This window comes from Syngnathus floridae, chromosome 2 (assembly GCF_059516105.1).
Source record: "Syngnathus floridae isolate MCC-2025c chromosome 2, RoL_Sflo_1.0, whole genome shotgun sequence".
In the NCBI taxonomy this organism is placed as follows: domain Eukaryota; kingdom Metazoa; phylum Chordata; class Actinopteri; order Syngnathiformes; family Syngnathidae; genus Syngnathus; species Syngnathus floridae.
The window spans coordinates 8,602,318-8,618,653 of record NC_142414.1 but is presented as its reverse complement, the minus strand read 5'-3'; the positions used below and the strand labels follow the sequence as shown (position 1 = coordinate 8,618,653).

Here is a 16,336-nt window from a genome sequence, read left to right as displayed (position 1 = left end):
ACTTTGGCTAGCCCTGTTACTATCAAAAACATGTATGAACTGTTCTGGTTCCATTGTGCTGATTTCGGATTGACATTTTGTTGCCACATGACACATAAGATGACAGTAAATTAGTCAAAAGTAAACAATGGAAAATATTTTAGTGGCATATTTTGTTTTGTTGAAAGAAAAAAAATGACAGGACAGTTTGAGAAAACCGTCTTCCATTTTTAACACTTTGGTGACTTCAGCTCCAATTAAATCCAACTTCACAGGGCATTTTTTTTTTTGTTTGATAAAAACACACCGATGTCACAATGCTGGCATGGAAGCAGCAAGAAAAAGGTTTTCCAACGTTTTACCTGCCAAGCGGTCCGAGCGGAATGTACGCGCTGTTATTGTGTCTTCACATTGGCAGCAGATGAATCGACTCCCACGCTCATCCTGCATTTGCACGCAATGTCTCCTGCAGAGAACAAACTTTAGAATTTATCACATTAATTGAGAGGATTGTTCCACATGAGGCGAGTTAACACTGCAGGCAATAAAGCGTATTAGAATCAAATACATAAAGCGTTTGTTTGGAAAATGTTTTGCCACTTTGCAGGTACACACCAGGCGTCCCCAATTACGGCGGAACCAAATTTTCATCTCCATTCAAGAATACTAATGCGTAATCTTCCGAGAGGTGCCAAAGAGGTAAGTACCTTGCCAGGGGCGTGACAAATGGCGCCAATTAAAGCTTAACTTGCTTGTTTTCTCATAACATACATGTTTTCATAAGTGTGGAATCAAATAATTGCTGCTCTTTATATCAGCAACAATAAAAGGGGAAATATGGCGGCCGCGGGATGCTGCTGAATATTTTAGTGCGACGGAGAGAAGGTGGCAGAGTGAGATTCATCGGTGACGTTCCTTCAAGATATCCCCTCCTCTCGTATATTTTTCTCGAGGGCACGTGAGCTCGTGGTTCCGTGCCAGACTGGCACACGGCGGCGGCCGCCTCGCAGATTAGCCGGGACGGCGGCGACGAGCGGCCAATCACGTGCTAGTCACTTAACCGAGTAATTTAGATTTCATTGAGTTAAAACAGGGACGTCAAACTCATTTTTGTCGGGCCGCGTTGTATTCATCGTTTCCCTCGGGCGGCCATTATGACTGTCAACGTCTTCTATATACATACAGTATAGGCTACACAACAAGCTAACGAATAACTAGCTTTGAAATCAGAAACTAGTAAAAGGATGGAAGGTAATAAAAATTGCTAGCAATATCTCTATTTTTAAAAAGTGAAGACAATTTGTAATTCTAGGCATGACATTGCAAAATTTGTCTTCACGGGCCACATAAAATCATGTGGCGGGCCGTATCTGGCCCCCGGGCCTTGAGTTTGACACCTATAAGTCAAAATGATCGGCCTATCCAACTAAAACCGTATTGAGTCACATACCGGAGCACAAAGCATTAGTGCTGGCTTTATCTGAATTCAAATCTCTGCTATCAGGTAAGATTAGCGCCGTCGCTAGGCGATGCAGACAGCGCCGCTAATGATTCAATCAGGCCGCCTGGCAAAATGAGGTGGAGTCTTTTTCAAAGGCCCCGGGGTTAAGTAACTCTTGCCTTCGACATCTTCCTCTGCTAAATTGAAGGAAGGGCTGCCAGGAGGGAGGATTAATTGCAAATAAAGAGGTTATCCTCCAAAAGAAAATAGGCCACTGCTCCCTCCTCCTTGGCTCAAAATAAAAAGGTCACAGGTGCTAATAGTAGTTTGAGTCCATTGTGTCTGTTAGCGAGTCGTTTTCTGGAGCTGTTCGGATTAAAAAGACTCGACTGTCAGCTTGGACGGAGAAACGTGCCCAACATTGCTCTAATGCGAGACGGGCTTCACTGTCTTGTTTATTCAAGGTAGAATCAGCGGGCCGCTCTAAATAATTGGCCAGTTTGCGGTCAGGCTCGTGGCGCTGTCCGGCGAGTGTGCGGATGACACGTCGACACGCATCTACGCCGTGCCGAGGAAGTGGGTCGACATCAAAGTTGCTTGTGTGACGAGCGTGGAACAATGAGGTTTCACGTGGCTGGGCCGGGCCGGCCAGCCGGGCCGAAGTTTGCCATTGCAGTGGAAACAAAGGATGCATGAATTTGATCCAATTTAACTTCTCGCTTGCTTCTCGGTTCGGCCAAATGACCGAACGGCGGCTTGTGATGTTGGGTCAGGGCGGCGAAAACGACTCACTGCGGGCTCAGGAATATGAAAAGAGATCCGTCATCGCGGGAGTTTTGTTTTTTTGGCAGAAAATTGCGTTAATGGCCAGATTTTGCCTCCCAAATAGGAAACAAATAAAAAGACAAAGCTCTTTTTGAAGCCAACGATACGAGCGGGGTGTGAGTCGCTTCTCTCCTTTTGATGGAACGGCTTGATCTTTAACTCCGCCCACTTCTTCTCTTCTTGCTTTCATGCTGTTTGCGCTGCACTTCCACACAAGTTCTACAGCAGCTGTAAATTATTCATTCCAATAGCGGCGGCGGCGGCGGCGGCGCCCCGTCCTCGTCATTTGATCAGCGGGGCCCGTTCGGCCGGGGCCCCGCCGCCTCGGAGATCCTCCCGCCCCTAATTACTGCCGTAATTGTTCAGGCATCTCCTCACCGCTGGAACGGCCAAGCGGCGCTCTCACGCTGCAACTCCGAAGCCAGAAATGAGTGCCATGTGGAGAGAGACTGCAGCCCGACCACAGCAGAGAGTCTGAGGTGGCGCCTTGACGCCTGGAGCCCGCCGCCACGGCCCGAGGCTGCCAGAACCGCCGAGCGTAAGACTCGAGATGTGCCTCGCGGCCTCTCCTCTCTGATCCCGACGCTGATTTATATCTGGGAAACGTCGATGACAACGTTGTGATGTTTAACAGGACGAGGGAACGCTGTGGGAACGCAGCATTGTTCTGCTCTTTGGCCGAGCTGCATTCTTGTGTCTCGGCGGGCGCGTCACATGCTTTATCCTCAGTTCTGTAGGCCAAGGCGGGCCTTTTAATCACAATGTGACATTTGCCAGCGTAATGATGGAGGCGTCGGAGTGCGTAAAATCTGCTGCCTCACCCTGATTTAAAGAGTCGGAGCCTGTAAAAGTGCTTTATTAGCTCATAAGGCGAGGAGGAGCTTTTCCACCCTTCAAACGTGCCGGGGCTTCATCTGCATGACAGCGCTGCTTACATACCAGGCCACCTTTTCTTTCAAGCGCCACAAAATAAGCAAGAAAGCACTTTGTGACGGGCCATGAATAACGCACTATAAGCAACAATATATTTGATTTGGACTTTGGCTGAGCAGTTCTGGAACATATCCATAAAGTAGAAGAATCTGCTCATTGGCAGGAATGCTTTTCAATGTGTGTGTTTGTGGCGCAAAATGGGAATTTGGACTCGCAAACTGCCATGTGAAGCAGCTTATTTTGAGATCGTTCTCAAAAAGAACACGTGACAAATACCGTCATTTCTGGACTATAAGCCACACCAAAATATAAGCTGAACCAGCTAGGGAAAGTCCTGTTTGTTTGTTTGTTTGTTTGTTTGTTTGTTGATCCAGTTTTCATATTAGCCGCACTGGACTATAAGCTGCAGGTGTTTATGTATTTATTTATTTATTTATTTTCTTTCTTTCGTTCTTTCTTTCTTTCTTTCTTTCTTTCTTTCTTTCTTTCTTTCTTTCTTTCTTTCTTTCTTTCTTTCTTTAACTATTTATCTATCCTGTTTTTATATTAGCCGCACTGGACTATAAGCCGCAGGTGTTTTATTCTTTAATATTCATAAAAATCATGAAAAATCCATAGATAAGGCGCACTGGACTTTTAAACAGCAGGGGTCAAAGCTTGTGCAAAAAGTATCGGCTTAGGTCCGGAAAAAATACGTTAACTGAAATCCGACATGTGAAACGAAAGTCAGAGGATGCGACGACCCAGTTCGTGACCGATGTGGAAGTTCACGGTGACCTCATGAGGAGGATGTCACCAGTTTCCTGAGAGGGAGGCTGAGCTCAATCAGCTGCTGCTTTCAACAACATCCAAATGCTCTTGACAAGTCCCTTCCTTGGATTTTCGTTCCGCCATCTTGCAGTCATTCACGTCTTCAGAAACCGCCAGCGCAAGTCCAATCAAATCAGCCGCTCCCATCGGCACCCATTGACACATTTTGGAGATGTTGAAAAGCAAGGCGCAATCTCGTGTCTGCAGTAAATATAGCGCAAAAGCAGAGACTTTCCCGCCGTATAATTAGCAAAGTATGTTCCCAAAGTGCATGTAAGGCGCTCGCACATGACGAAAGAAGCTCGTTGACCTCGAATGCTTCATGTCAGAGTTGGAGTGAGGCCTCCTAAATGGATGGATGGATGGGTTAGGGTTCGGGTTCGGGTTTGGGTTAGGGTAGATGGATGGATGGATGGATGGATGGATGGATGGATGGATGGATGGATGGATGGATGGATGGATGGATGGATGGATGGACGGATGGATGGATGGATGGACTCGATGTTGCGACGCAAACACACGGGTGACGCTTTCACACCTCAACCTCTCTTCATTCTCAGGAGCGCTTCGCTTGGCGGACTGGCGACCTTTAAGGACCGAGCGATGACTTTGCTAATGAACTCTGCGTTTCTTAGCAAACCTGTCAGGGCTGTCAACAGAATTTACCATCTGACATACTCGAGAAGGAAAAGGAGGGAAGGTGCAAGGTGGCTCCTTCGTCTTGAACTGGCTTGATGCGGAAAATGCAATCATTAGCAAGTTTGGCAGGCGCAGGTGGCGGCCGGGGCAGCGTTTGAATTGGAAGCGGGTGTCACAACACACTGATGATGAAGATGTAACTCCTCTTAGATGAGTTTTAGTTTGAGATGTTGTTTTTCATTTCATTTGTGTTGAAAATCCAAATATTGTTACGCAATATCTGAATTTCCAGATTCCTGTTTGATAATTTTGTGAATTTGACGATCAATTTCACGTTAAAAAACATCTGAAGTTCCTTACTAGTTTCTCAGTCCAGTATTTATTCTTGTGATATTTTTTTCTTTCTGTAACTTGAATTATATCATTTTAAATTGACAGTACTCGAGTATTTTGTATGTATTTTTGTATAACACCTCATTGTTTCGAAAAAGATGCTTAATTGACACTAAACATACTTTAGCTAAACAGGCTAGCATTTTTTTCTAAGCTAGCTCACACGTAGAAATGGCATTGCTGCACCTTCACCGGCTAAATATTCAAAGACTTTTTTAGGGTTAAGAAACCATTTTTTTTTTGTCATTTAAACCGAGTCATTAAACTTATATTTGGACACACAATTTTGAAGAAGCTGTGGAGGGAACTACGTGGAAATTACTGAAGCGGATGGGATTCTAGTGTGTGTGTGTGCTAGCGTTGTACATGAGCGGGCCCGTTAGCGGAGTCGACAGCTCACTGATGTTCCATCAAAGCGAGCGGCGCTGCAGGTAGAGCTTGTAAAGGCTTTGCTTTGAGAGTACCTGTCATCACGCATCAGGAGATTACAGCACCTTTTACAGCGGGCTGGCTCGGTGCTCCAAAAGCCGCCGCCGCCGCCGCCGCTACTGCCGTCTGCAAAGAAAGACATCAATGAGGGAGCTTCGGATCATGTTTGCCATTTAAAACAAAAAAGGCAGAAAGTTGTCACGGAGCGTCTTCCAGCATCGGGTTTTTCATTTTTGGTGCAAATCGACAAAAAATGATTTGATCACGTCAAACCTCTTTGACTGGACTTTTTGAATAATGCCGTTTGAACGTGTTATGTTGGGTTGAGGAAAAAAGACCGACCAGGAATTGCAAGACACGTCGGACCTCGAATAGAATAAAAATTAAATGATGGTTCCTTGGGTAATCCTTAGTGACCCGTAAGCACGGCCCGTCTCCCCCTACCCCCGGGCGAGTCTTAATGCGCTCTGGTGTCTCTTTCCACCGAAGTGACGTGTGGAACTCCATAAATGTGATTTAGAGTGTTTGTGCGCGGAATGAGCAAACACATGAGCACGGCTTCAGCTCGCATCAGGCCGGCGAGGATGAAGAGGAAGCTGGTAAGCGGAGAAAGCGCTTACTTGTACGCACACGGAAAGGGAAAGCGAAGGTGGAGGCGGTCCCGAGGCCGCCGGAGATTCTGACAACGACAACTTTGAAGGTTGAAAAATTGTGCTTGTCGCTTTGTTGGACATAGCACACAATGAGGGTTTTTTTTTTCTGACGTAGTGCCAACATCCGGACCGACTAAATCAGGGGTGTCAAATTTATTTTTGTTGTGGGTCATAGTTTCCCTCAGAGGGCCATAATGACAATGACAGTGTAGCCTACGCAACAAACAGATGAATAACTAGTTTTGAAATCAGAGACTGTTCAAATAGTTTAAAAAGATGAATGGTAATAAAAATTGCTAGCAATAGCTGTATTTTTATAAAGTGAAGACATTTTGTCATTTTAGTAATGACACAAAGTCATTGTAGATAAATAATAATAATAATAAAATTGCTAGCAAGAGCTATATTTTTAAAAAGTGAAGACAATTTGTAATTTTAGTAATGACACAAAGTCATTGCAAAATTTGTCTTCGCAGGCCACACAAAATGATGTAGCGGACCGTAATCAGAGACTAGTAAAACTGTTTAAATAGTTTAAAAAGATGAATGGTAATAAAAATTGCTAGCAATATTGCTGTTTTTAAAAAATGAAGAAAATTTGTAATTGTAGAAATGACACAAAGTCATTGCAAAATTTTTCGTCGCGGGCCACAGAAAACGATGTGGCGGGCCGTATCTAGCCCCCGAACCTGGACTTTGACACCTATGGACTAAATGATGACACTGATGACTTTCTACAGCACTCCGTATCAATGCCTCGGCCGGCCGCGTCACGTTTCAGCAACTCCCGTACTCATCCGCTCGGTTGCGGCGTGTGCAAACAAAAAAAAAAAAACGTGCCCTTTTGACCGCCTGCTTGGGCTAAATCACAACGGACTGCAGAAAGTGACTTGGGCGAGGCGTGATGGGATTATTCCAAGATGGTGACCTTGTTGGACACTGTTGTGTTCCCAGCAGATGAAGAATAGAAGACATCAGCGCTGATCCCATCACGCTGGGATCATCCGTCAGATGACTTGGCGCTCTGCTGTCCAAATTCCTATAATTACCTTCCGACTTTGTTTACATCAGAAAAAGCTAGGCCGGATGCTAAATGTACATCGCTAATGGTAGCAAGACGAAAACCTTTGAATAAAAAGCTCACGTGTGTTAAATGACGTCTCCTTTGCTTAGATTTGACTTTTATTTGGCACGTGAAAACCTTTAAGGCGTTTAAAATATGGCGCCCGGGTTTTCTCCAGGCAGGATGCTCATAACTCTTGTGTTTTGAAGGTAAAAGTGGAGAGCGCTTGATTCCACGCTGGCTCTATTTTTAGTTTGACATCTGAAGCATCCACGGAGTCTAAATGTGGGAAAAGCCTGTCCGCCTTCCTCCCTTAGCGTCTGATGATTCCCAGCAAGCCCCGCGTGTGTGTACATGTGTGCGTGTGCGTGCACGTGTGGGTGTGAGAATACATGAGAGTGTGTGAATGGACAGCAGAGGACTGTGGGAGGACTTCCTCTGTGGATCCTCTCTGTTTTCTTTTCAGAGAATGACATTCCGAAGCTGTTTCACTTTTCAGGCAGGAAGTGAAAAGCATCCCATCGTGATTAAAACCAGCAACGGCAACAGATCAGCTCCAGCGCCGCCGCCGAGTTTGGAGTGTTGACACAAAGTCAAACACTGCTGAGATATTGTTTCATAAATCTGAGTTAGTGGACAAATAGTACATTCAGGTCTGGGAAAGAGCATCGCCCGTTGATTTGGGAGAGGAAAACCTGCCAGCAACAAAAGCATCACATCGGCGCCGCTGACTCCCCATTGGCTTATGACGGTTTCATTATTACGCGACCAGGAAGTTGATGCCACGTTTGGACCGATGTGTCGCCAACTTGTTTTGCATTAGAACAGGTTGTTCAGAAACCATTCATCAGCTCAGGTGGTCCATCCTGACTTCAACTATCATTTGCAATTAATAAAAGACCATTAAAAAAAATAATAGCAAGAACACATATTGGCACATAAAAAATTAAAATAAATAAAATACATTAGGGTTAGGGTTAATTAACTAAATAAAAAACTAAAATAAAATATATATAAAAATAAGATATATATAATTTATTTTTTTGGACCACTTCCAATATTAATTTAATAAAGCATCTTAGAAATTATATAAATCAAAAGGAGTGATCTCTCATAGAGGCAAAACATTTTATACCCCACACTAAATAGTTAAAGGTCCTTTTTTTACAAGTAACCTTTCTAAAAGTGTATTCCCAGCCCCATGTATGGATGGATGAATGTTCTGGCTGGAAACACAATGTTGATTTTGGTCTGCGGCTCAATTGTGCACTTCCTGCTGCAGCCACAGAAAGGCCCACGTGGACGAATGACAAGTTAAAGGAGATTTCGTTCGGCCCTGGGTTGACGCACTGAGGATGTGATTTAAAAAGATCCCAAATAGTATCTATTAAATTGTTGGTAAACGTGTTTTACGAGATCTGTGCGATCTTGTACAAAAATCCCAAATGGAGCTAACCTGTGTTCTTTTGCCAAGAGCTATAAAAACGGCAACAAAACTAAACAGTGGACATGATAAACAAGAGTGAATCATTGAAATTTACTCAGCAAACCACAGCAGCATGTTTTCTGCTTTTCCTTCTCCTCATTTGACCGTATTTAGAATTTTTTTTCTTAACTATATTTCAATGGAAGGATAAAATATATGTGCAATCTTTTATAGGTCAAACAAAAAATGAAATTCTAGAAAAAATATTTTAAATATATTTAAAAAAAATGTTTTTCTTTTGTTTAAATTTGATTAAAAAAATATTTAATTAAATAAATGTTACATTTTAAATATATTTTGAGATTGAGAAATGTACTAAGCAATCATATTGCACATAATCCTGATTGCATCCAGATCAGCTTCCACATCTGGTCGGGTGTGCAATCAAGTTTCCGCCCGTGTTCGCACTTGGAATCCTTGACTAAATCAGGCCTAACTACGTAAATTGTAAAAATTCTTCTGAGGAGGTAAAACTTCTATAATTAGTGGTAATGAGCAAACACAAGAGAGAAAGAAACTTCCATCGCCGAGAGCAAAAGACAAAACAAAGTGAGCTGTTCGCCGCTGCCAAGGTGTCACTCAGCGAGCCGTTCGGACGAGGCGGACAACTTGGAGTGCCCTCCGACCCGCTTCTCGCTCATTTGCACACGCAGCCAGCGTGCGTGGGCTTGCAAGTTGAGCTACTTGGGCTCTGATTGTATGCATCCGACTTATCAGCGGTTAAACGGATGTCAGATATTCAAATAGACAAATGCGGATAAGAATGAAAACTCTCATGTATCAAGTTGAAACATCCAAAAGGCTCGCCCACGCTGGCGTCAGTTTCGCCAAGATCAATTTAAAAGGGTGCAAGGGGCTATGGTGTTATTTTTAGAGCTGGCCACCCTTCAGCACCGCAAAGTATTCTTTCCTAAAAAATGCATGAACATTGGAAGGGATTGAAAATGCATCACTCATGCATCATGGACGAGAGGCTCTATAACGCTTGTCATGGCTTCGGATCGGGAGAAGTGAAACCTATCCTTCTTTCCCTCCCAAACTCAGCCTGTAGCATGGCTCCCATTGGTGAATTATTGACCAGGGCACAGAAGTGGCCTGGTGATGACTCCACACCAAGGAAGCTTTCTTGTTGTTCTCAACACAACAACACGGACAAGCTCACAAAAAAAAAAGTTGACTTTATTGGTGTTAGGTTGGAAGATAAGTCCGCAGAAAAAAACACAACCATATTCACACGGACGATACATGCGGAATTGTTATTTTTCAAACAGTCTGGATGAGTTATTGTTATTTAGAAAAAATAAATAAATATATATATATATTTTTTTAATTTATTTATTTATTATATATTATTTTATATGTTTATTTATTTATTTTTAAATATATCTTTTTATTTTTTTATATACATATATTTTTTATATATTTTTTTATTTGTACAGCTCATTTTACAACAGCTGCAGCTGTGACAAAAGCGTTTCACACATAACCATGGGAAAACCACAAAGATGGTGGAAATAGTAAATTGAAATACAAATTAATATATTAAGGGGGCATGCTGGGCTAATAAAAACAGTTCTGAGGTGTCTTAATATATTTGTGGTGAGCTTTGCTAAAAACAACTCAAGGATTAAGAATGAAAACAGTTGTGTTTCTCACAAACGAGGCCGATTTATTACCCGTCTGGTTAAAATTTGATTAGCATGCTTGGACGTTACGTTGGTAGGTTAACGTTAGCAAAGTCTGCGGGTGGTCGGCCGCCATGACGGACAGCCATTCACCTTCTGACAGCAACCACTTGCGCTCAGAGGAGTCCAATTGATTTCACGCGTGCGTCACTGTCACAACGTGGCGGGGTCCGGCTTTAAACGCACTCCCGCCACTGTCGGATAAATCACGTCAAACGCCACTTTGCCGTCCCTCCTTTGTGGGTAATTGCAGCGTTGCCGTCCTCCCGTAAACGTTCAATCCCTCCATCCGTCAACCGATTGGCTCCGGCGGCAGCGGGGGAGCTACTTCCTGTCAGAGCCGCCAAAGGGATGTGATATTTAAGAGGCACGGGAGATCAGATATCTATCAGCGCTCTACAAGCACACATCAATTGTTAGGAGTGTTTTATCAAGACGGAGAGGCGAGTTATGACTCTTCCATCACGAGTCCGTACGTCGAGAGACCCTGTGGGAGAGGTGACGGAGATTATTTGCTCCGACCGTATCGCTCAGGTGAAAAACAAAGCATCGAGTTATTTTCCCGAGGCTAACGGCGTTGCACTGAACCTGAGTGCTCTGCCATTTAACCGAGTGGTGCAATTCCCACAGTAGACTTCACTGATTAACAGGCCTTCGACTACAGGAGGCAGAGCTAAGTGCTGGAATTAGGTTCAATCTATATTATTCCCAGGGGGCAATTTGATTCACGGCCAGGAATGTTACACTCACGTTGCGTACTGTAAGCTTGTACGTAGAAAGAAAACAACAAAAAACTGAGAGGGTCACGTTTGGAATCGGAAAGAGGCTGCACGATTACACCTTTTGAGGATCTTGAGCCAGAAAAAATAAATAGCTGTCCAAATGGAACTTTTTCAGAGACCCTAATGAGGACAATGGGAAAAAAAAGTTTTTAGCACCTCGAAGCCTGCAGAAATTTAGTGTGGAGGTTTGCCTGCTTTTGCGTGGGTTTCCTCAGCACATTCGAGCTTCCCCACACATCCCAAAAACTTTGTGTTGTCCATAGCAGTGATTGTTTGTCCATACCAGAGGTGTCAAACTAATTTTTTTTTCACAGGCCGCATCATAGTTTCCTTCGGAGGGCCATTATGATTGTCGAAGCTTCATATATTGTATACAGTATAGGCTACACAACAAACTGATTAAAATCAGAGTTAAATGTTCAAATATTTAAAAAATTGAATGGAAATAAAAATTGCTAGCAATAACAAAAAAAATTTGCAATTTTTTTTATTTAGTATTGACACACGAAGTCGATGCACAATTTGTCTTCGCAGCCACATAAAATATGGCGGGCCGTATCTGGCCCCAGGCCTTGAGTTTGACACTATACGTTTTTTTCGTATTTTTCACACTTGTTACGTTCCCTTGCTGAATTTTTGAGAACTGGCCATCATCCAATCGCACGGCATGTTTGTTGCTGAACAGACTTTTCGGGTAAGAAGTCGTTTGACAGACTTATCTGAATGATCCGACGATGCCGCTGTTGATGGAGGACTTGTCAACCTGCCCTCTCCGTGAAACTAATAACGGCCAAATGTCGAGGAGGTACACCGTATTAAATCAAAGAGGCAACAGGAGAACACGGCCGGGGAGGGGTCCGTACATAATGTGAGCGGTAAATCCTAAAATCAAAACTCAGCATCCTATGCTTTCCAAATGCACCGCTGTCATAAAAGCATTCCCATCGACAAATGAGTCTGCGGGAAAGGTCAATAGTTAATTGAATAATCTATCACCTTGGGATGGACAGAGCGCAGCATGCCACGCAATCAATGACAGGCGCATTAAAAGGTCAGCCACAGACTGCTATGATAAGTCACCTGGCTAATGTTTTGTGTGCTTGGACACAGCCAATGGCCAACACCATCCAACATGCACATGCTGATAACATAAGAGCGGCGGTTAATTTAATTTAACTTAAATTACTTGGTGTCTACCTGTTGTCGGACTGTTTGTGGAATAATACGCGTGTATACAGTTTGACAATGGAGAATTGTTGGTGGAGCCAACTTTTTGGAGCTCGTGGACCCTCAAACCTTTTTTGTTACTCATCACTCATACATTTTAATGATTTTTAACAAGTCGAACGTAACACAACTCTTGGTATTTTTCCATATTTTCTTTTGTGTTGCTTTTTCTGAATGTTGGTAATATTCAGGATTGCTATCTTCCCATGAGACGTCCATCTGGCTCCTCCTCCTTACTGGTTTTCCGTTGCCTGAGGCATTCATAAGGCATTTTATATTTTATGTATATTTATTTCTTTATTGATTGATTTATTGTGATATATAAATGTATATATATATATATATATATCACAATAAATTGATTGATTTATTATAATATAAAATATAAAAAATATATAAATATATAATATAAGATATATAAAATATATATATTTTTTAATTTACTTTAATTTACTAATTTAATTTACTTATTTTTATTTTTGATTTACATTTTTGTATATATAATTTATTTTAAATATTTATATTATTTATGAAACAATTATATAATAAAAACTCTGCTACTATTTGGCCTTAGCCACAGATAAATGGTAGGTAAACAAGCTCCCTGAGTAGAAGCACATGTGGCTAAAGCCAAACATTTGCAGCGTTTCTACTTTCTCGACCTGGATTTGACACCTCTGCACCTGGTTGGGAAACATTAACTCACATCGGAAATGTCATCAGTTCCTGATGACAATGTATTTCTTCTAAGGGCGCCTGCACCTGGCAAATACTCGATAATCGACATCCATTAGAGTGGAGGATAATATCTGAGGATAGCCGCTAATCCATCGTAAAAAAGACATTGCAGGCACATGTAGAGTGAAAATATTGTATGGCTCCTCTCTCACATTAAAGTAAAAAAAAAAAAAAAAAACAGAAGAGCAGTCTCATCTGCCTCAACCTCTCATTAAGTTTATTTTTGAAAGAGAGAAAAAGAGAAAGTTGAACGCGCTTGCCCTCTTTGCAGCAATGCATCATAAACACTACATCATAAAAACAGAGGTGGTGCAATGCCATAATGTGACATGTGACCTCTTTATTAAATACAGACGAATTACATTTCCTTATAATGCCACTTTGGTGTCGCTCGCACGCTCGCACAAAGCGTCGGTCACCGCAATGTAAACACGCGGCTTCCAAGAAAAACACAATAATTATGCAAATTTGCGAGGGAATAATTATGGCCGTATTCATTATTTATAGCAGCGACTAGGAGCTGAATGTAGCTTTCTGCTTTAATTGTGTGTGCGCAGAATTATGTCATTTATTTCAACCATTTCCAGCACAATTTCATTAGAACGGCGGCAGGCGAGAGGGACGGAGATTGCCAATTTGCTTCTGGCACGAGCGTCATCTTGTGTGTGTGCACGTCTAAATGTTTACTTTCCGGGCATATTGCTTCATGAAACCCACAGAAATGAGTGAAATGAAGGAGAATCTCATTGATGTCGTCACACAAGCGCACAAAGCGCCTCATTTTTGCCAGTAATTGGACTCGCGCTCGCATGTTTGTTTCAAGCCGTTTTGACAAAGAGAAAAGTAGACAGAGGGATGGATAGTAACATTTCTCATTATTTCCCAGGAAGTTAGAAACTTTTCCCGAATGAAAACGACGCCGTGAAGTGCGGCAGGACAGCCGCACGTCATCGGGATCATCGGGATTGGATCCATCAAGGGAGTGAGGGTGATCCTGGGTGACGTCTGCTTGTCATGGCGTCGACCGCCACTGTCATTCTCGAGACAAACAATTAGACACGGGCCCGCTACCGTAACCGAGGCGCTTTTTCCAAAGTCTGACAAAGGTTCTTATAAACGTACAATCTTCTTACTGTATTTGTAAATCGGTCTTACCAGTCGTGGTGCAAGATCTTCCCTTGCGGATGAGATAGTCACGTTGGCAATCGGGGACAATCTCCATTGTGTGGCCCGCTTTGATTATCTACGTATATCTATTTATCTATATCTATCTACGTATATCTATATCGACCGACGGACTGACGGATCTATCTATCTATCTATCTATCTATCTATCTATCTATCTATCTATCTATCTATCTATCTATCTATCTATCTATCTATCTATCTATCTATCTATCTATCTATCTGTCTGTCTGTCTGTCTGTCTGTCTGTCATCCGTCCATCCATCCATCCATCCATCCATCCATCCATCCATCCATCCATCCATCCATCCATCCATCCATCCATCCATCCATCCATCCATCCATCCATCCATCCATCCATCTATCTATCTATCTTGATTTGGGAAAAGTTTCCAACTTCCTGGGATATTAATGAGAAATGTTGCTATCCGTCCCTCTGTCTGCTTTTCTCTTCGTCAAAACCCCGACAAAAAATTCTGAAGATTTAAAACAATAATCTAGTAGGACTGGAAAGCAAGAAGTGGAGATTCCTGATTCTTGACTTGTCATCGTTGTGTCTACGGGGGTCTACGGGTCATGGGTCAACGTCAGTTGTTCTTCGTGACTCCGGGGGGGATTCCCGTCACGTTCCCCTCGCAAGTGCCGTTGTCGCAGCGTCTCCCGGTCATCCCAAATTCTCAAATTCTTCTACTCCAAGACCTTTATAAACCCCGCCGTTCCATACTGGAACAGAAACAGACGTACCAAATGTTCTAAAATATGAATTCATGAGATTAGGAGCAACCAAGCAGTTGTTTGATTTTTGGGGTTTGGTTCGGTGGTAGGACGGCTTCTCCTAATCCATCACATTTCCCACTCAACATCCGTAACAGCGGTAGAAGGAAAAACAATCACTTAAAGAGATAAAAAAAAAAAGGCTGATTTCATCCACCTCCTGATCTCTGAGGCTTCTCTCACAGTTTGAGAATTGCCTCGGAGCTCATTGATAAAGGTGGGAGACGGGGAATTGAAGAAGGAAAAGGTAGACCGAGGGAAGAAATGTCTCCTTGGAGGTCACGCCGGCAAAATTGAAAATCTCAGGTATAGCTGAGCCTGTCGGCTTAATAAAATGGATAGAATTTCAATTTGCCCTCACCCCCTCCCCCCTCACTTAATGTATTGTTCTTGTAACAGAAGCCACGATCCGGTCGGCAGCCGAGAAATGCGCTTTATAGACACAAATAATCGTAAATTGAGAATGTCACCTTTAAGCCGGGGCATTTTTATTATTGTTTGCGCCGGTGTTGTTGAGTGGCTCTGATGCTTTATTCTCACCGGGACGCCCTGTCTTTCCGTTTTTTTGCTTCTTGGCAAAGGAGCGAGACTCTACGCTAAATCACCGCTTCTCTTCCAGATGCTTCTGGGTGATTGATGGTGGATGGCGCCCTTTTAAAATAAAGCCATCCATTAAGACCACCATTAGGCCCTGCAATCCGTACCGGACTTGGGCACGATGTGGACTCGAACGACCCGATACGACCCGGTTATTCTATCCGTGAGCTATTTGGCTATTATTTGAATGTTACAGAGCCGTGTTTAGTTTATGGCGGCGGTTTTTATAGATCCTCGCTCGCACGACGATATTAACTGCCTCTCCACGATATGAGGGAACAAGAGCTCTGGGGAGCTGTAGCGTATACAGGTGCTTGTCTAATTAAAGTCCTGGGAGCTTCGGATATCGACACACATCTCGAAGCTCTGCTTCTTCCCTGTGACTGCGACAAAAGTGAGTCCAGAGAGAAAACATTCATATATTTAAATTCGATTTGCAACACTTGACTGACTTCAGCCGGCATGCGGCGTGCACCTCGGATGGACCTGTTTACTCCCGTCGCTCTTATTTGCATTATATGAGAACGCAAATTAACCAAGGAGGCCCTTTGTATTCGTCTCCATTTTAATTGAGAGGAGTAATTTTAAGGGGTTGCCGCGTTCATGCCGGGGAATATTGCGTTCTAATAAGTCTTGGCAACATTGGCAGGGAACACGGCTTATTAAGACGAAGCAAGGTGGAGATGGACGTCACTGC

The 16,336-nt window shown here is 43.0% G+C and overlaps 1 long non-coding RNA gene across 1 annotated transcript; it reads left to right on the top strand.

Moving 5' to 3' along the window:
• The first annotated feature begins 584 nt into the window (after positions 1-584).
• LOC148401565 (uncharacterized) lies at positions 585-4,991 on the top strand. Its single transcript, XR_015857168.1, has 3 exons — positions 585-678; positions 2,612-2,783; positions 4,549-4,991. It is a non-coding gene; the product is annotated as an uncharacterized LOC148401565 (long non-coding RNA).
• The last annotated feature ends 11,345 nt before the right edge of the window (positions 4,992-16,336 follow it).